This window comes from Melanerpes formicivorus, unplaced genomic scaffold (assembly GCF_026170545.1).
Source record: "Melanerpes formicivorus ecotype bairdi unplaced genomic scaffold, bMelFor1.0.p_v2 SCAF_9, whole genome shotgun sequence".
Classification (NCBI taxonomy): domain Eukaryota; kingdom Metazoa; phylum Chordata; class Aves; order Piciformes; family Picidae; genus Melanerpes; species Melanerpes formicivorus.
The window spans coordinates 23301062-23317538 of record NW_027142361.1 but is presented as its reverse complement, the minus strand read 5'-3'; the positions used below and the strand labels follow the sequence as shown (position 1 = coordinate 23317538).

General features: G+C 41.8%; 1 long non-coding RNA gene across 1 annotated transcript; it reads right to left on the bottom strand.

Annotated features, from left to right (window-relative positions):
- Positions 1 to 4396: 4396 nt before the first annotated feature.
- Positions 4397 to 8427, bottom strand: LOC137443310 (uncharacterized). The gene is made up of 2 exons (XR_010987860.1): positions 8397 to 8427; positions 4397 to 4497 (listed from the first exon to the last, which is right to left on the bottom strand). It is a non-coding gene; the product is annotated as an uncharacterized lncRNA (long non-coding RNA).
- Positions 8428 to 16477: the final 8050 nt, after the last annotated feature.

The following is a 16477-nucleotide window of genomic DNA, read 5'->3' as shown; positions in this document are numbered from 1 at the left end:
AGCTACCAGTGCCTTGTTTTAGTTACATGCTACAGGCACAGCACTGTTTTGCTAAACTGCTAGCTGGCTCTGCACTTATGCTGAGCATGGCCTACTACCATGTCAGGCTCTAGGCCTGCACTGCCAGATTGCTCACACTGCTCATCGCTGGCATTGCCACACTTTATTGTTTACTTTACAATAGGCCTTAGAAATCCTGGAGAAGAGAAGGCTCAGGGGAGACCTTATTGCTGTCTACAACTACCTGAAGGGAGGTTGTAGCCAGGTGGGGGCTGGTCTCTTCTCCCAGGCAACCAGCACCAGAACAAGAGGACACAGTGTCAAGCTGTGCCAGGGGAGGTTTAGGCTCAAGGTGAGGAGAAAATTCTTTACAGAAAGAGTAATTGGCCAGTGGAATGTTCTGCCCAGAGAGGTGGTGGACTCACCATCCCTGGAGGTGTTCAAAAAATGATTGGATGTGGCACTTGAAGCCATGGTTTAGTTGTCATGAAGTGTTAGGTATTAGGTAATAGGTTGGACTTAATGATCTCTGAGGTCTTTTCCAACCTTGTTGATTCTATGATTCTATGACCTGAGCACTCTGTTGTTACAAACAGAATTGCCTTTCACTATGTATAAGACTCTTGAGTTCAGACACATAAAAGTCTATATCAGTCATCAATATTTCTTCTGGAGGCAATAGAGAGAGAAAAGTCTTTTCAGAGCATGAGTCATGCTATTTTGATAGACATATCTAAAATAGAATCAATTGGTCTCTGGAGATGCTTGACTCTTGAATTCAGAAAGAGTCAAGACTGATTTAGAACAGGTGTCTGACCTCTAGATATTTCTATTGAGGCAAGATGACTATGACCTAAATTCAGCTGGCCCAACTAAAAGGCTTGTTATGTATGCAGAAGAGACCACCAAGAGAGTAGCATGGCTCCATTTCACAGCCAGTGAAGCCTGTGGTAAAGATGGAAGCATTTCCAAGGGCACTCCACGGACACAGGAACCCAAACCTCAGAATACTTTTCAGATGCTTGCAAAAACGGATACAGTAAGATCAAATGGCTTGTGTAAAGTCACACACAAAGTCTGTGTATAGGTAGGACCTGAAAGCAGTTCTCAAGAGTCCCAAACCACTGCTCAACCTCAGCACTATCTATCCTTCCTTCATCAACCTCATGACCTCACTAAACATCACGGTAAGGGTCTTTTTCTTTTTTTTTTTTTTAAGGAAAAGCTGTGCAGGTCTCTGAAGTTAAGCAAGTTTGTTCTGCTTTACACATTTAAATTAAAATCTATTTAAGAAAAAAACTACAAGACATAGTGCAATTTTAAAGTAATTTGGCAAACTGATTCTGTCAAGAAAGCTTAGTTTCATTCTGTTTGCTTGCAACAGCTTTTTTTTTCCATAACTCTGCTGTTCTTGTTCTTTTAATACATTTGGGAGGCCTGTCAAGGCCTATCCACTCTCTAAATAGCTTTGCAGATTAAATTTTTAACTCTACTCTCTTCATGCAGATGTATATTTCTGACAAAGAATTGCACTGACATGTCATCTCCCATCTTTCTCACAAGAGAGGAATTAGCTACGTGCCAGCACTGTTCAAAACTCTGACTCTCCCCAGCAAACAATAAAATAAAATAATCATAATTATAACCCCCTGCATTGAAAAAAGAAAACCTACTTCTTTATTTGAACCTGCTCTAAGATAATTTCATTTGACACAGTTTTGGGGGTTTTCTTCTTCACCTTTGGCAGCACTTGTAACCAACTAATGAGAAACTGGGGGATATAGAGCAGAAGAAAAATGGGGTTCATTGATTTTGTTGGTGCTACGTGAACAACTGAAGTTCTAACCAAAGACAGTGGAGTAATATCAGTGGAGGAATATCAGTCTAAACTTCAGCTCTTGTTTTGACTTGGAGACATTTTTTCATACACTTTTCACAGTATCACAGTATCACAGTATCACCCAGGTTGGAAAGGACCTCGAGGATCATCGAGTCCAACCTGACACCGCAGACCCCATGACTAGACCATGGCACCAAGTGCCACGTCCAATCTCCCCTTGAACGCCTCCAGGGTCGATGACTCAACCACCTCCCTGGGCAACCCGTTCCAATGATGAATTACTCGCTCGGTGAAGAACTTCCTCCTCACCTCGAGTCTAAACCTCCCCTGGCGCAGCTTGAGACTGTGTCCCCTTGTTCTGGTGCTGGTTGCCTGGGAGAAGAGACCAACCCCTTCCTGGCTACAACCACCTTTCAGGTAGTTGTAGAGGGCAATGAGGTCACCCCTGAGCCTCCTCTTCTCCAGGCTAAACAATCCCAGCTCCCTCAGCCTCTCCTCATAGGGCTTGTGTTCAAGGCCTCTCACCAGCCTTGTTGCCCTTCTCTGGACACGTTCAAGTGTCTCGATGTCCTTCTTAAACTGAGGGGCCCAGAACTGGACACAGTACTCAAGGTGCGGCCTAACCAAAGCAGAGTACAGGGGCACAATGACTTCCCTGCTCCTGCTGGCCACACTATTCCTAATGCAGGCCAGGATGCCATTGGCCCTCCTGGCCACCTGGGCACACTCTTGGCTCATATTCAGGTGGCTGTCGATCAGCACCCCCAGGTCTCTCTCTGTTTGGGAGCTCTCCAGCCACTCCGACCCCAGCCTGTAGCTCTGCATGGGATTGCCGTAGCCAAAGTGCAGCACTCGGCACTTGGAATTGTTGAATGCCATCCCATTGGACTCTGCCCATCTGTCCAGTCGGTCGAGGTCCCTCTGCAGAGCCTTTCCACCCTCTAACTGACTAACATCTGCCCCTAACTTGGTGTCATCTGCAAACTGACTCAACCCCCCCCTTCTTTTTAATACAGAAATCACAGAATATTAAGGGTTGGAAGAGACTTCAACAGATCATCCAGTCCAACCCCCTGCAAATACCAAATGAAACCTAGTCCACTGCAGATGTCCTGCCTAGGGAAAGAGTGAAGGAATCACAGGAATGAAAGGTTTTCTCATTTACTAGATCAGGAGTGCCCAGTTCAGGACTTTACATTAACAGTTGTTTCATGAAAGGTGGGAATAGGCAGTAAAGAGACAACAAAGTGAATTCCAGCGTGAAGAATCCATCCCTGGATTAGGTATGTAAATTAAATGGGTCTTCAATGTGTCTCGTGGTTTGTCATCTTAGGTTCAGTTTCCTTCTCCCCACAGAATCAATTGCATGTAAATAGGTCGTTGCTTATGCATAAGTCATTGCTTATGAATTCTTATTATCAAACACTTCTTTGGGACTCAAGATGCTTTTCTGAGATAAATATAGCCCAGAAATGGATGAACATGGAAGAAAAAATACTGGTAAAGTTAATGGGAGATCTCTGGGGTAACTCCACTGCATCTAGTACAAATGCCCATTAAAGAGTCTGAGCATTTATAGCCATAAATACTTACTCAAGGTGTGGAGAAATCAACAGGAATACTTCATGAACCAAGACTATAAAAAAAAAAGAGGTTGTTATATGGCAGAATTGTTACTTTGACAAGTGAGAACTGCCAGGTTTTGTCAGTTTAGGGTATTTTCACATTTCTGTGTTCTGTACTGGACACAGGAATTAGGCAGGGCACTTCACATTTTATCATGGTGTGCCTAGTTTGTGAGTCCCATTTAGAGATTCAGGCTAAAATGTATTCTTCTAATTAGAATGCTAAGACTTTATTTCACACACACACACACACACCCCTTTGGCCAAAGTGGAAAAAATTATCTTTAATTATATTTTATTCTACATTATATTATTTGCAGATGGGAAGGAAGTATCTTCTCTTAGTACAGGGCATGCCACACTTCTTAAAATTATCACATAGAATCATATTGTTAGGGTTGGAAGGTACCTCAAAAATTATCTAGTTCCAACCTCCCCTGCCAAGGGCAGAGACCTCTCACACTACATCAGGTTGCTCAGAGCCACATCCAGCCTGGCCTTAAAAACCTCAAAGGATGAGGCTTCCACCACCTCCCTGGGCAAACTGTTCCAGAGTCTCCCCACTCTCATGGGGAAGAACTTCTTCCTATCATCCAAACTGAATCTACCCATTTCTATTTTTTTTCCCATTTCTTCTAGTCCTATCATTACCTGACACCCTAAAAAGTCCTTAAAATCATTTTAATGAACAAATTCCTGGCTATTGTAGAGTTATTGACATCTGACTCATGTTCTGCCCTGTTCAATTTGTCATGTGATGGCTGAAAATGTTGGCAATGCTTAGTAATCTGCATAACAAATGTATGATAAGGTGCATAGCTGACATGGCTTTTTCTAAACAAGACACCTATTTTCTGGTTGCCCATTCCTTCAGGAGATGAAACATCTGGTCCTTTGCAGTTCAATATTCTGCTCTTGTCCTTGTTGGGTGTTGTTTTTTCTGGTGTCACATACAGTTACTCCATGCATGGAGGCATTTGTGTTTTAATTAAGAAAATGGTTTCAAAACTGGAGGCTGTGACATTAGGTATGCTGCAAAAGACAGGAATGGCATAAAAATGCTATAAAATATAAATTCCATTTATAATTCTAACAAAAAAAAATAAATGCATAGATATAAATTTAATCAGCCCTTGTTGCTTTGCTCTAAAGAACTTGCACATTATGCTTTTATAAATAAGAACAGTGAAATGTTAACAAAGGTAGATAAATCCACATGTCAGATGAAGAAAAAAATGCACAATAAATTCCTTTATAGGTACTCTTAAGATTTTTTAACACACTTTTGTGCAAGCACTTTTCCAAATGTCAGCTCTGCACAATTCAAAGGAATCATAAAAGCAAATCATTAACTGCAAAGCTTTAATAGTTTGCCACTCACAGTAAAGTAAATATTTTCAGTCAGAGTGCCTAAAGTTAAACACTCTAGAAATTACGTCAATGATCTGCTCTGTGTTGAAAATGTTCGCTCTGACCCCTCTCCCCTATAGCATTTTTGGTGAATTTCCCCTTTCTTCTGAGGTTCTTGGCTTGTTCCCATTGATTAGAATCATGAAATCTACTACTGGACTTATGAAGTGTTTGCTATGAATTCAGCAGGAGCAAGATTTGGCCATAGAATTTCAATGTATTAAAATAGTAACAATAATTCATTTTGAAGCAATTTCTTTTTCCTTGTAGAAGAAATCACACTGAGAACTCATGCTAGCATATTTTTCTCACTCTGAGTGGACAATGGCAATCTTCTGAAGCTCTGACTTTCAATGGCTTAAATGACCTACTCAATAAGTCTGCAAGAAACTGAGGAACTGAGACCAAAAAAACCTTCACATTGCATCATCATCCACTCAGCTGCTCAGCTTGGTTTCTGACAATATGCTTTGAAGTGATGGAGCTGTTCTGGTGCAATCAGCACCTGAACAAGAGGACACAGTCTCAAACTGCACCAGGGAAAGTTTAGGCTTGAGGTGAGGAGAAAATTCTTCACAGAAAGGGTTATTTGCCATTGGAATGTGCTGCCCAGGGAGGTGGTGGAGTCACCGTCCCTGGAGGCATTCAAAAAAGGGATTGGACATGGCACTTGAAGCCATGGTTTAGTAGCCATGAGGTGTTGGGTGACAGGTTGGACTTGATCTTTGAGGTCTTTTCCAACCTTATTGATTCTATGATTGTGTGATTAATTGATTGCTGTGTGTGTGACTCCCTACCAAAAAGAAAAGTTTTCCATGACCTGTCTGGAAAGAGGAGTTGGATTTATGTGGGGTTTTTTTCAGACCCAAGTGCAAGCATTTCATAGTATCATAGTATCATTCAGGGTTGGAAGGGACCACAAGGATCATCTAGTTCCAACCCCCCTGCCATGGGCAGGGACACCCCACACTAGATCAGGCTGGCCAGAGCCTCATCCAGCCTGGTCTTAAACACCTCCAGGGACGGGGCCTCAACCACCTCCCTGGACAACCCATTCCAGGGCTTCACCACTCTCATGGTGAAGAACCTCCTCCTCACATCTAGCCTGAATCTCCCCACCTCCAGCTTCATTCCATTCCCCCTAGTCCTATCACTACCTGAGATCCTGAGAAGTCCTTCCCCAGCCTTCCTGTAGGCCCCCTTCAGATACTGGAAGGCGACAATTAGGTCACCTCGGAGCCTTCTCTTCTGCAGACTGAACAGCCCCAACTCCTTCAGTCTGTCCTCATAGGAGAGGTGCTCCAGCCCTCTGATCATCCTTGTGGCCCTTCTCTGGACACGCTCCAGCATGTCCATATCCCTCTTGTAATAGGGGCTCCAGAACTGGACACAGTACTCCAGGTGGAGTCTCACCAGAGCTGAGTAGAGGGGGAGGATCACCTCCCTCGACCTGCTAGCCACACTTCTCCTGATGCAGCCCAGGATCTGATTGGCTTTGCGGGCTGCAAGTGCACATTGAGAGCTCATGTTGAGCTTTTTGTCCACCAGCATTTATCAGCATTGTACCAGAATTTGGTATGGACATAATGCTTTTGTGTGTGTACACTGCCAAGCTCATCTCAGCCCATAAAAGCTGTTAATAGTCACCAAAATAAAGCAAAGCATTAAAGGGGAGATAATTTCTTTCCATAGAATCATTTCTGATGGAAAAGACTTTTAAAATCACCAAGTACAACGAATAGAGAATAGAATAGAATAGAATAGAATAGAATAGAATAGAATAGAATAGAATAGAATAGAATAGAATAGAATAGAATAGAATAGACCAGGTTGGAAAAGACCTCAGAGATCATCGAGTCCAACCTATCATCCAACACTATTTAATCAAGTAAACCATGGCACGAAGCACCCCATCCAGTCTCTTCCTAAACACCTCCAGAACAGCAAAGTCCACCATTAAATTATGTTCCTCAGCACCCATACCTCCATGTCTTTTAAATTCCTTCAGGAAGGGTGACTGCACCAGTTCCCTGGGCAGCCTGTTCCAGTGCTTGACAACCCTTTTGATGAAGAAATTTCTCCTTATATCCAATCTAAACCTCCTGTAGTGCAACTTGAGGCTATTTCCTCTTTTCCTGTCTCTTGTTACTTGGGAGAAGAGAAAAATTCCTCATCTCGCTACACCCTCCTTTCAGGTAGCTATAGAGAGCAAGATCTCCCCTCCACCTCCTTATTTCCAGGCTAAAGAATCACTCCTCCTAGACCCTTCACCATCTTCATTGCTACTCTACAGACATGCTTCATCGCCTCAATGTCTTTCTTGTTGTGAGATGTCCAAAACTGAACACAGTATTTGGGGTGTGGTCTCACCAGTGCAGAGTACATTTGTTTAGCTGTTCAAATCCACTCAATAATTTGAGGTGTTAAATATGTAATGCGTTGAATATTGGAGTATTGGATGGTATTCTAGCATATAGAATCATAGAATTGCTGGGGTTGGAAGGGACCCCAAGGATCATCTAGTTCCAACCCCCTACCATGGGCAGGGACACCTCACACTACATCAGGTTGCTCACAGCCACATCCAGCCTGGCCTTAAACACCTCCAAGGATGGGGCTTCCACCACCTCCCTGGGCAACCTGTTCCAGTGTCTCACCACCCTCATGGTGAAGCATAAAGCACATAAACACATCCTAACAGTCCAGAGCCTGAATGACTGTCATTAGAAATAAATAACTTATTTATTACTGGGCAGTCACTCTTCTTTGTTCTGCTGTAGTCTTTAGTCCTTTGTTTAACTTTAGAGAGGCGTTTAAATGCATCTTAATTTGATGCATGATTTGGGAGCAAAGCTGAAGTAATTAAGATTTTCTCTAGCAGAACTTCTGAGACAGTTGCAATGGCAGAGAAATAAAGGACTGAGTTAAAGAGTGTTCTTAGCTATTGAGAAAGTCACATCTTTTCCTTGGTTTGTTTTTTTTTCCCCTTATTTGTCTGCTGTTATGAAGCAGGTGAAGACTTCAAACCACAGATCAAGAGTGAACTTACCAGTCTGCTGAAAAGGTGGCATATTTGGAAAAGTCTCCAGATCTGGTTTGATATTTTTATTATTCACATCTTCTTCAAGGAATTTCAGTGTGGAGCGTAAGGTCTGCTACAGCAACATTTCAGAGGAATAAATCTATCGACAGCAAAATACTTCCAATATGAGAAAGAAAAATGCCTTGTCAAAATACCATTCCATTTCTCATTTTCTACATCCATTTCAGTTTAAGGGATTTCAGTCCCACATAAAAGCTGACAACATTGAAAACACTAAAAGCAGATTAGTTCTATTGTTTGCCACAGTTCTGGAAGTCCTGGAGGGCACACTGACCATGGAAGTCCAAGTGATCCTGTAGATCAGTTGTACTCAGCACTGTGCAGACACCCACATGTAAATCCCTGCTTCTAAATCCAATATTTTCAATTAAAAAAAGCCTTTCTAAACAGAAAAGAAAAAGAAGAGGTGGAAGCATACTTCTATGGAAGCTGGTGGTCCCACTGTGTCATGACAGGATGGCTGAATGACAGGAGATCTGACAGCAGAAAGGATTCCTCATAACGTGAGGATTTAAGGGTCCAACCTGATAATTTATTTACTCATGGGTTTAAATTAACTTTCCTGAGTGAAGCTGCAGTAACTACCAGAGAGGAACTGAGGGACCCAGGTAGCAATTTTTTTTGCAGATCACAAAAGGATGGAGGTTTGTGTCTTCGCCTCTATTCTCATTATTGTTGTACTGTTTAAAATGTTCACTTGCATTTCTTTTTCAGAGGGGCTGTCAGTTCACCTTTGCGAGAGAGGCAGTCGCTGTTATGTCACCTCTCATGAAAGGTTTTAAGCTGATAAATGATAGCAAAGCAGATCTGCACAAACAGATGTACACTCTGCTTTGCCTATGTTAGTTATTGTCGTAGGGTTGAGGGAAAGGCCAGGCCCTTCCCCCCCCACTGTGAGTAGAGGGAAAGAAAGTTGAAAGGAAAAAAAAACCCACAGCCGGATTAGCAAAGTCCCTTTCTTAAGGGAACAGCCTTAAATGGTCACAGTTATACTCTTTATGGCACTTGTAAATTAAGGAACAGAATGATACAGAAGACTATTAAACAAAAAAAATGCTGTTACATTTGACATGTTCTCTGCACCCATTTGATTTCACTTTAATCTATTCCCCTTCAAACTTATTCCATGGCAGACCACCTTGTTCCATACAATCTTACAGATATTGATATCCATTGATCTGGATCACAGTAATTAAATATTTTCTGAAAGGAAGGAATATTTCTGGTTCCACCATGACCCTCTTCCTCTGTGCAAGTGGTTTAGGTAAGGAATCTTCTGCTCCCTTCTTGATGCAAACTTGACCTCTGTTGTCTCACTTGGAAAATGCACTTGATTTCCAAACAAGAGCTTTTCAAAATGCAACACTGCTGATTTGTTCGATAATGAAATCCAAATTGTTCCACAAAAAAGGTGCAATTATACAGTGTGTAATACACAAATAAATTGACTTAATGTTACATTATAATGAAAACTGTGCAAAATCCTCTACACAAGCACAATAAAATAATAAAAAGTAATAGAACAGGTAATGGATGTAAAATAAATGCTAAAAAAAGTAGTTCAAATCATTTTCATACCAGTCAAAAGATACTGAGAAGGGCGCATCCAATCACAATAAAACACCAGAATGAAACACTTTTAAATAGTAATATAAATTTTTGTGGACACTTCATGTACCATGATGTGGAATTGACATATAGTTTGATTTTCTTTTTCCTAATGTAAGCCACAGTTTTACAGTCCTAGTGAAAACATTTTATTGCTGGGGATGTATTAGACATGGTTCATTTCCCTTCTCAGTATGGCTTTAATTTTCCACATCCATGGCTTGACACAAACCCAAACACCAGAAGATGGTTGTCTGTTATAAAGTGTTTGGTTTTCTTTGATTGCTTTACAATTTAATCTATAGTTCATTCCATTAACCCTTTCCATTTTAATGCCACAAAAGTCTTCCCCCTCTCCTTAATATAAAGATAAACTTCCCCTGAAATATTTATGCTCTCGTGTCTGGAGGGTTACCAAGAGATCTAGGAGGAGAGTGGTACTGTGGGGAAGAGCAGTCTCTGTCTTAGTTAACTTCCCAACAGCCATATGTAATCGAAGAAATAATTGAATGCACCACAGCAACAGGATTTTCCCTTCTGTTTTCATAATACATTCATAATTATTCATTCATTTGGTTTGGTCATATTCATACCAAAACACGGAGCCAAGAAAGTGCCACTGTCATTCTAACTTTCTCCTCAATCCCTGCTCTTCGGGGGGGGGGAAGAAAGGAGGGGGGGAAAGAAAGGAGGGGGGGGAAAGAAAGGAGGGGGGGGAAACCACCACGTTCCCCGTCTGCAGTGTTGTCACATCCGATATCCAGTTCCTTCCGGCAGAGAAAGTGTATCTGGGAGGGTCACCAGATCAGCCTGTGCCTCGGGGCTCCTCGCCTAAAGTACAAAAGACTCGACTCAACTCACGTTAGTCATCTAGGTGGCCTATCGGTGGTGACGGACTGCCAGCTCGGTCTGTGGGCTAGCCGTGATAACTGCCTTGAAATGCTAAGTGCTTAATTAAGGACCTTTCATATCAGTTATTGAGGGCTCCATCTCCCATAGCCCAGGGCATTGTACTTTACAGAGGACTCCCCAGAGCCACAGCCAACAAAGAAAAGAAAAGAAAAGAAAAGAAAAGAAAAGAAAAGAAAAGAAAAGAAAAGAAAAGAAAAGAAAAGAAAAGAAAAGAAAAGAAAAGAAAAGAAAAGAAAAGAAAAGAAAAGAAAAGAAAAGAAAAGAAAAGAAAAGAAAAGAAAAGAAAAGAAAAGAAAAGAAAAGAAAAGAAAAGAAAAAGAAAAGAAAAAGGAAAAGGGGGGGGGGGGGGGGGATGGGGGAAGAAGAGGAAAGAAAGAAAAGAAACAAGTGGTTTTAATCCTCTTGCAAGCTCCCAAAATCTAAATACAAGCAGACAGCTGAGCCGACACCATGATCCTCTACAAAAAAATACCTTTTTTGTTGGTTTGTTTGGGTTTAGGTTTTTTTACTGTTTATGAGAATATTGCTTGCTCGTGTTTTGGGTAAAGCAGGGAGTCATCAGACTGCTTGTGTTAACCCACGGTGATATTTTGCAGTGTGCAGTTTTTCCTTTCCCAGAGAATGCTCGGTGCAGGCTGAAGGAACATGTTTATTTAAAAGCAGGGGGGGGAAAATCACCCAGATGTTTCTGGCTAAACCTTGTATAATTAATTCTTGCTTTTCTTAAAGAACAGATCCAGGTCTGTCAAGAAGGGGAGAGATATTTCACAAGGCACTAAGTAGGGCTTGGAAAGAGATACCTTTTGTTTTTGTTTCTGTCTACAGTAGAAGAACCCTGTATGAGAGCGATCCGTTCCGCTTCTGATTACTCGTGAGGGCATCTATCAGCAGTAACTCTGCTGAAGTCATTAAAGTTACATTGCTGTGGAACCACCATAAGGATGAGCACAGCCAGACCCACAGCTTTCATTCAGGAGGTTCATAGGTGAGATAAACACAATGGATACATTTCTTATTCTCCACCAGTTTCATACTAGAATTATTCCTGATTTGCAGCAGTGTAAGAGAAGTTCAGAATCAGGATAAAAGACAAAATGTTCCTTTAGCATAAAATCAAAGGGGCATCCGTAATGTAATCCTAGGTGTATACTAGAATCAGTAAAATTAATCATTGTATTAATCATAATGCAAGTAGGGAGATGGATCAAGTGCAGAACCAAAGTAAGTAAAACCCAACGAAGGCCCAAAAAGCTGCTCGAAAGAGTTGCCTGCAAGTTAAACTTTACTTTATAGAGACTTTCATGATGCCCTGAGCCTACAATTGGGTTGATGCAGGTGTTACAGGCTGGACAGAACCTCATGAAAACAACTGAAAGGATGCACCACTCCTGTGTCCCAACAAGGAACATGAGTGTGACATTTCAGCACAGAGGTAGCCAACTCCCTTGCCATCATCCCCAGCAAACTAATTTTCTAGGAAGCCAAGCAGCAAAGCAACAAAAATCAAAACACTCAGCAGACACAGGCTGACAATCCTGCTTTTCATATCTTTTCTCAAATATTCCTTCTTCTACTCTTTATTTTATCAACTCACTTTGGGTTCTTTGATATATCTGCAGTTCTGCACCTCCTTAGCTGCCAACTGATGTGGAAGAGCTGGGTGTCTAAAAGCCAGTGACATCAATATGATTTATTTTTAAAATGCAAATGACAAGTGTTTAAAGTAAAAAAATGGAACTTTTTAAACTTAACCAGAGTAATATATTATCAGCACAACCACAGAATAACTTGAGAGCTACAGGATCTTCTTCTTGGGTCTCTATGTATTTCAATGAAGCCTAAGGTTTGTATTTTATGTTTATGTATGGCATCCTAAATATACTGAATATGTGCTGTGTTTGATATGTTGTACTGTATATACTATAGGTAGTGTACTAGATTTAAATAGAATATATATAGTTTGTAATGTGTTATAAATAGCTAATGAATAGTTGGAATCAGAGAAACAGATAAAGTTTATCCTAGGGCTTGCATATGTTTTCACTAAGAGTTTAGGCAGGATTTCCATATGTGACTGTTTGAGGCTGTCCCTTTAAGAAAGGGGACATTGTGGCTGAATGTTTATAAACAAAAGAGATCTAAACTAATTTCATTGGTAGATTGGTAGAAAGCACCTTTGAACTTGGAGTTCAGCAGAGACTTGTGGGCAGTCTTGCATTTTCTCCCCTCCCTTGCGCAGCTCGCAGCTTCTGGGCTTTCGGCCAGACTGACCTTGAGCAAAGATAAGGCCTCTACTAACACATATAACTGCTTCTAATTAGCAATTGCTCTTTTTTCTCTCTTTCTAACCCTCTCTGGGGAAAAGGGGAGAGAAAGGGGGTACAGGGTTGGGGAACCCTCCTCAGCAGAGGAGGGAATCTCATTCCTATGTCATTTTATTGTATATTTTCTGTATATATATTGTAAATACTGTAAATTCTGTATATATTTCCCTGCGTCTCCTAAACTGCTTTGTAAATTATAGCACACAATCCCTTTGCTAATCCGGCTGCGTGTTTTTTTCCTTTCAATTTTCTTCCCTTTACTTATGGGGGGGAAGAAGGCTTTGCGGCCTTCCCCTTCAACCCTCGACACCATAGCAAGGGTCACTGTTATCTGCAACACACATTCCTTACTGCATTTAGGAGAGAGATCCTGCAGTCTTGTTCATATGAAATATTCTCAGGCACCTTCTACACTTCACAGACTACAAATAAAGGAGAAAAGATTAAACCTATTGCTCACTCACTGTGGTGAGACCCTTGGAAATGAAAAGAGCTGCATAAATGGAAGATGTGATTGCTTCTTTATCTGAATTTGTAATTAAAGTCTTTTTCAAGGCAAAATTCAGGGAGCCTTCTCCTTGTGTAAAGTTTTTCATGCCTAATTTAGCAGAGTGTATTTCTCCCACATCCTGTGACCGTTAAATAATCAGGCGTAGGATATATCTTTAAAATTCTTGAAGGTTCCCCATTAAAAGAGAGAAATGAAATTAAATGAAATAAATTAAAATAAAATAAAGTAAAAGAAGATAAAAAGCCAAATACATAAAATAATTAAATACATAAGATAAACCAAATAAAATCTAATAAAATAAAATGAGTAAAATGAAATAAATAAAATAAAATAAATAACATCAAATCAAATAATTAAAATAACATAAATAAAATCTAATAAAATTAATTAACTAAATTAATTAGAGTAAAATACAATACAATACAATGCAATAAATTAAAATAAAATAAAATAAAGACACACAATTTACACCTAGAAAATGGGGAAAACTGGAGCCAGTGTTTAATTTCCCAGACCAGGTTACTGGGAAGATTATTGATGAAGATTCAGAGCTCAAGCATCTGTGCTCACTCAACAGTCTGATCCTGACAATTATTAACTACAAAATTGTTGTAGTGAGGTAAGAGTAAATAAGCTATCACCACCGAGCAGCATGCGAGAGAGCCGCATTCCTCCGGACCGTATTTTCCGGCAGCAAGCTCTACCTGATGACAGCTACAATCAACAGTGGCTCCAGGCAGCTGCTTTGCTGCAGGCCACATTCAATTATGTCGGCCTGCATTAGTCCCTGGCGAAGCTGTCACCTTCCAGCCTGTGAAGTGATAGCATGAAGAGGCTCCTGAAGTCTCTGAAGTTCTGCCTTCAGTTCGAGGAGCAAGGGGAAGCGACGTGAAAAAAGACCATTAGCACTGTGACTGCTTGCAGCATTCATTTTGCTCATGGAAAGGGGGGGGGGGGGAATAGCTTAGGTGGGCTGGATTTGGAAAGTTGTCTGGTGTTGGATAATTGCAGAATTTTTTTCCATAAAAACCTTTTTTTGTTATTGTTTTCCAAAATAGTTTTTTGTTCTTTTTCTTCCTTTTTTTTCTTTTTCTTTTTTTTCTTTTTCTTTTCCTTCCTTTTTCTTTTCATTTTTTCTTTTTCTTTATCTTTTTTTTTCTTTTTCTTTTTTTTCTCTCTTTCTCTTTCTTCTCTTTCTCTTTCTCTCTTTTTTCTCTCTTTTTTTTTTTTTTTCTCTACAGATCTAGGGGTAGCAGCAGAAGCTGTTCTCTTTCCTGGATTTTTACAGTTACTCAGCCTTCTGGAGAATGGCTCAAACATTACTGGCAGCAGCAAGGAACTGTGCTGTATGTTGTCTTTTTACAATATTTTCCCAAGCAATCCCATGGCATTTCAGGAGCCAGGTAGTCCTGAAGGAGCCTTTGGTTTTAGATGTTCAGCATCTCTCCAACAAGAACAGCTTCACAAAGCTTGCTGTGGGCAGGTATAGAAGCACCTGGACCATGATGGGATTTTGAGACAGAGAAAAGGAATTTTCACTGCCAGATGAAGCAGCTCATGTGGGCCAAGGCAGCCTGATGGGGAAATGGGAGACTTCTCCAGCCTACCAGCCCCTAGACCTTTGCACCTCCCACACTGAGACTGCAGGCTGGATGTGTCAGACCCAGAGCTGCATAGCACTCAGCACCAGACAAACCCAAATGCAGATGTTAGTAAGTGCTCCAAACAATTTGTATTTTCTTCTCCCATCACTGCAGCTTTCATGTAGGCTGTGCAGTTTTGAATGCCAGTGGATAGCTTCACTCCTGTGCAGGGCACTCCAGAAAAAAAACAAAAAAAGAAAAAGGAAAAAACAAAACCACAAAGTTCCCTCAACCCAGGATTTCCACATCCCAGTTTTCAGAGGTACTATTGGTACAATTGCACTAAGATTAATAATAGAACAGAGGAAAAGGCTGAGGTACTTAATAACTTCTTTACCTCAGTCTTCACTGCAAGGGCCTCTAGCCACACTCCTGATGTTATGGAAGACAATGCCAGGGATGAGGAGGAAGAACTGCCCATTGTAAGTGAAGATCAGGTTCGTGATCACCTGAAGAACCTGAAAGTGTTCAAGTCCATGGGACCTGACGGGATACACCCACGGGTACTGAGAGAACTGGCAGAGGAGGTTGCTAAACCCCTCTCTATTATATTTCAAAAGTCATCGCAGTCTGGGGAAGTCCCCACAGACTGGAAAAGGGGAAACATTGCCCCCATTTTCAAAAAGGGCAAGAAGGAGGAAGCAGGGAACTACAGGCCAGTCAGTCTCACCTCTGTGCCTGGAAAGATCATGGAGCAGATCCTCCCGGAGTCACTACCGGCTCAGAAGAATAGTGAAGAGGTGATTGGGAACAGTCAGCATGGCTTCAGCAAGGGCAAATCCTGCCTGACCAACCTGGTGGCCTTCTATGAGCAGGTGACAAAATTAACAGATGAGGGGAGAGCAACTGATGTAATTTACCTGGACCTGAGCAAAGCCTTTGACACTGTCCCGCACCACATCCTGGTCTCCAAACTGGTGACACATGGGTTTGATGGATGGACCACTAGATGGATAAGGAACTGGCTTGATGGCCGCACCCAAAGAGTGGCTGTCAATGGGTCCATGTCCCAGTGGAGGCCAGTGACAAGCGGAGTCCCTCAGGGATCAGTCCTGGGACCTGTCTTATTCAACATCTTTGTGGGGGACATGGACAGTGGCATTGAGTGCACCCTCAGCAAGTTTGCTGATGACACCAAGCTGTGTGGTGCAGCAGACACGCTGGAGGGAAGGGAGGCCATCCAGAGAGACCTTGACAGGCTGGAGAGGTGGGCACAAGCCAACCTCATGAGGTTCAACAAGAGCAAGTGCAGGGTCCTGCACCTGGGTCGAGGCAATCCCAGGCACAAATACAGGCTGGGCAGTGACTGGCTGGAAAGCAGCCCTGAGGAGAGAGACTTGGGGGTGCTGGTGGATGAGAAGCTCAACATGAGCTCTCAATGTGCACTTGCAGCCCACAAAGCCAATCAGATCCTGGGCTGCATCAGGAGAAGTGTGGCCAGCAGGTCAAGGGAGGTGATCCTCCCCCTCTACTCAGCTCTGGTGAGACTCCACCTGGAGTA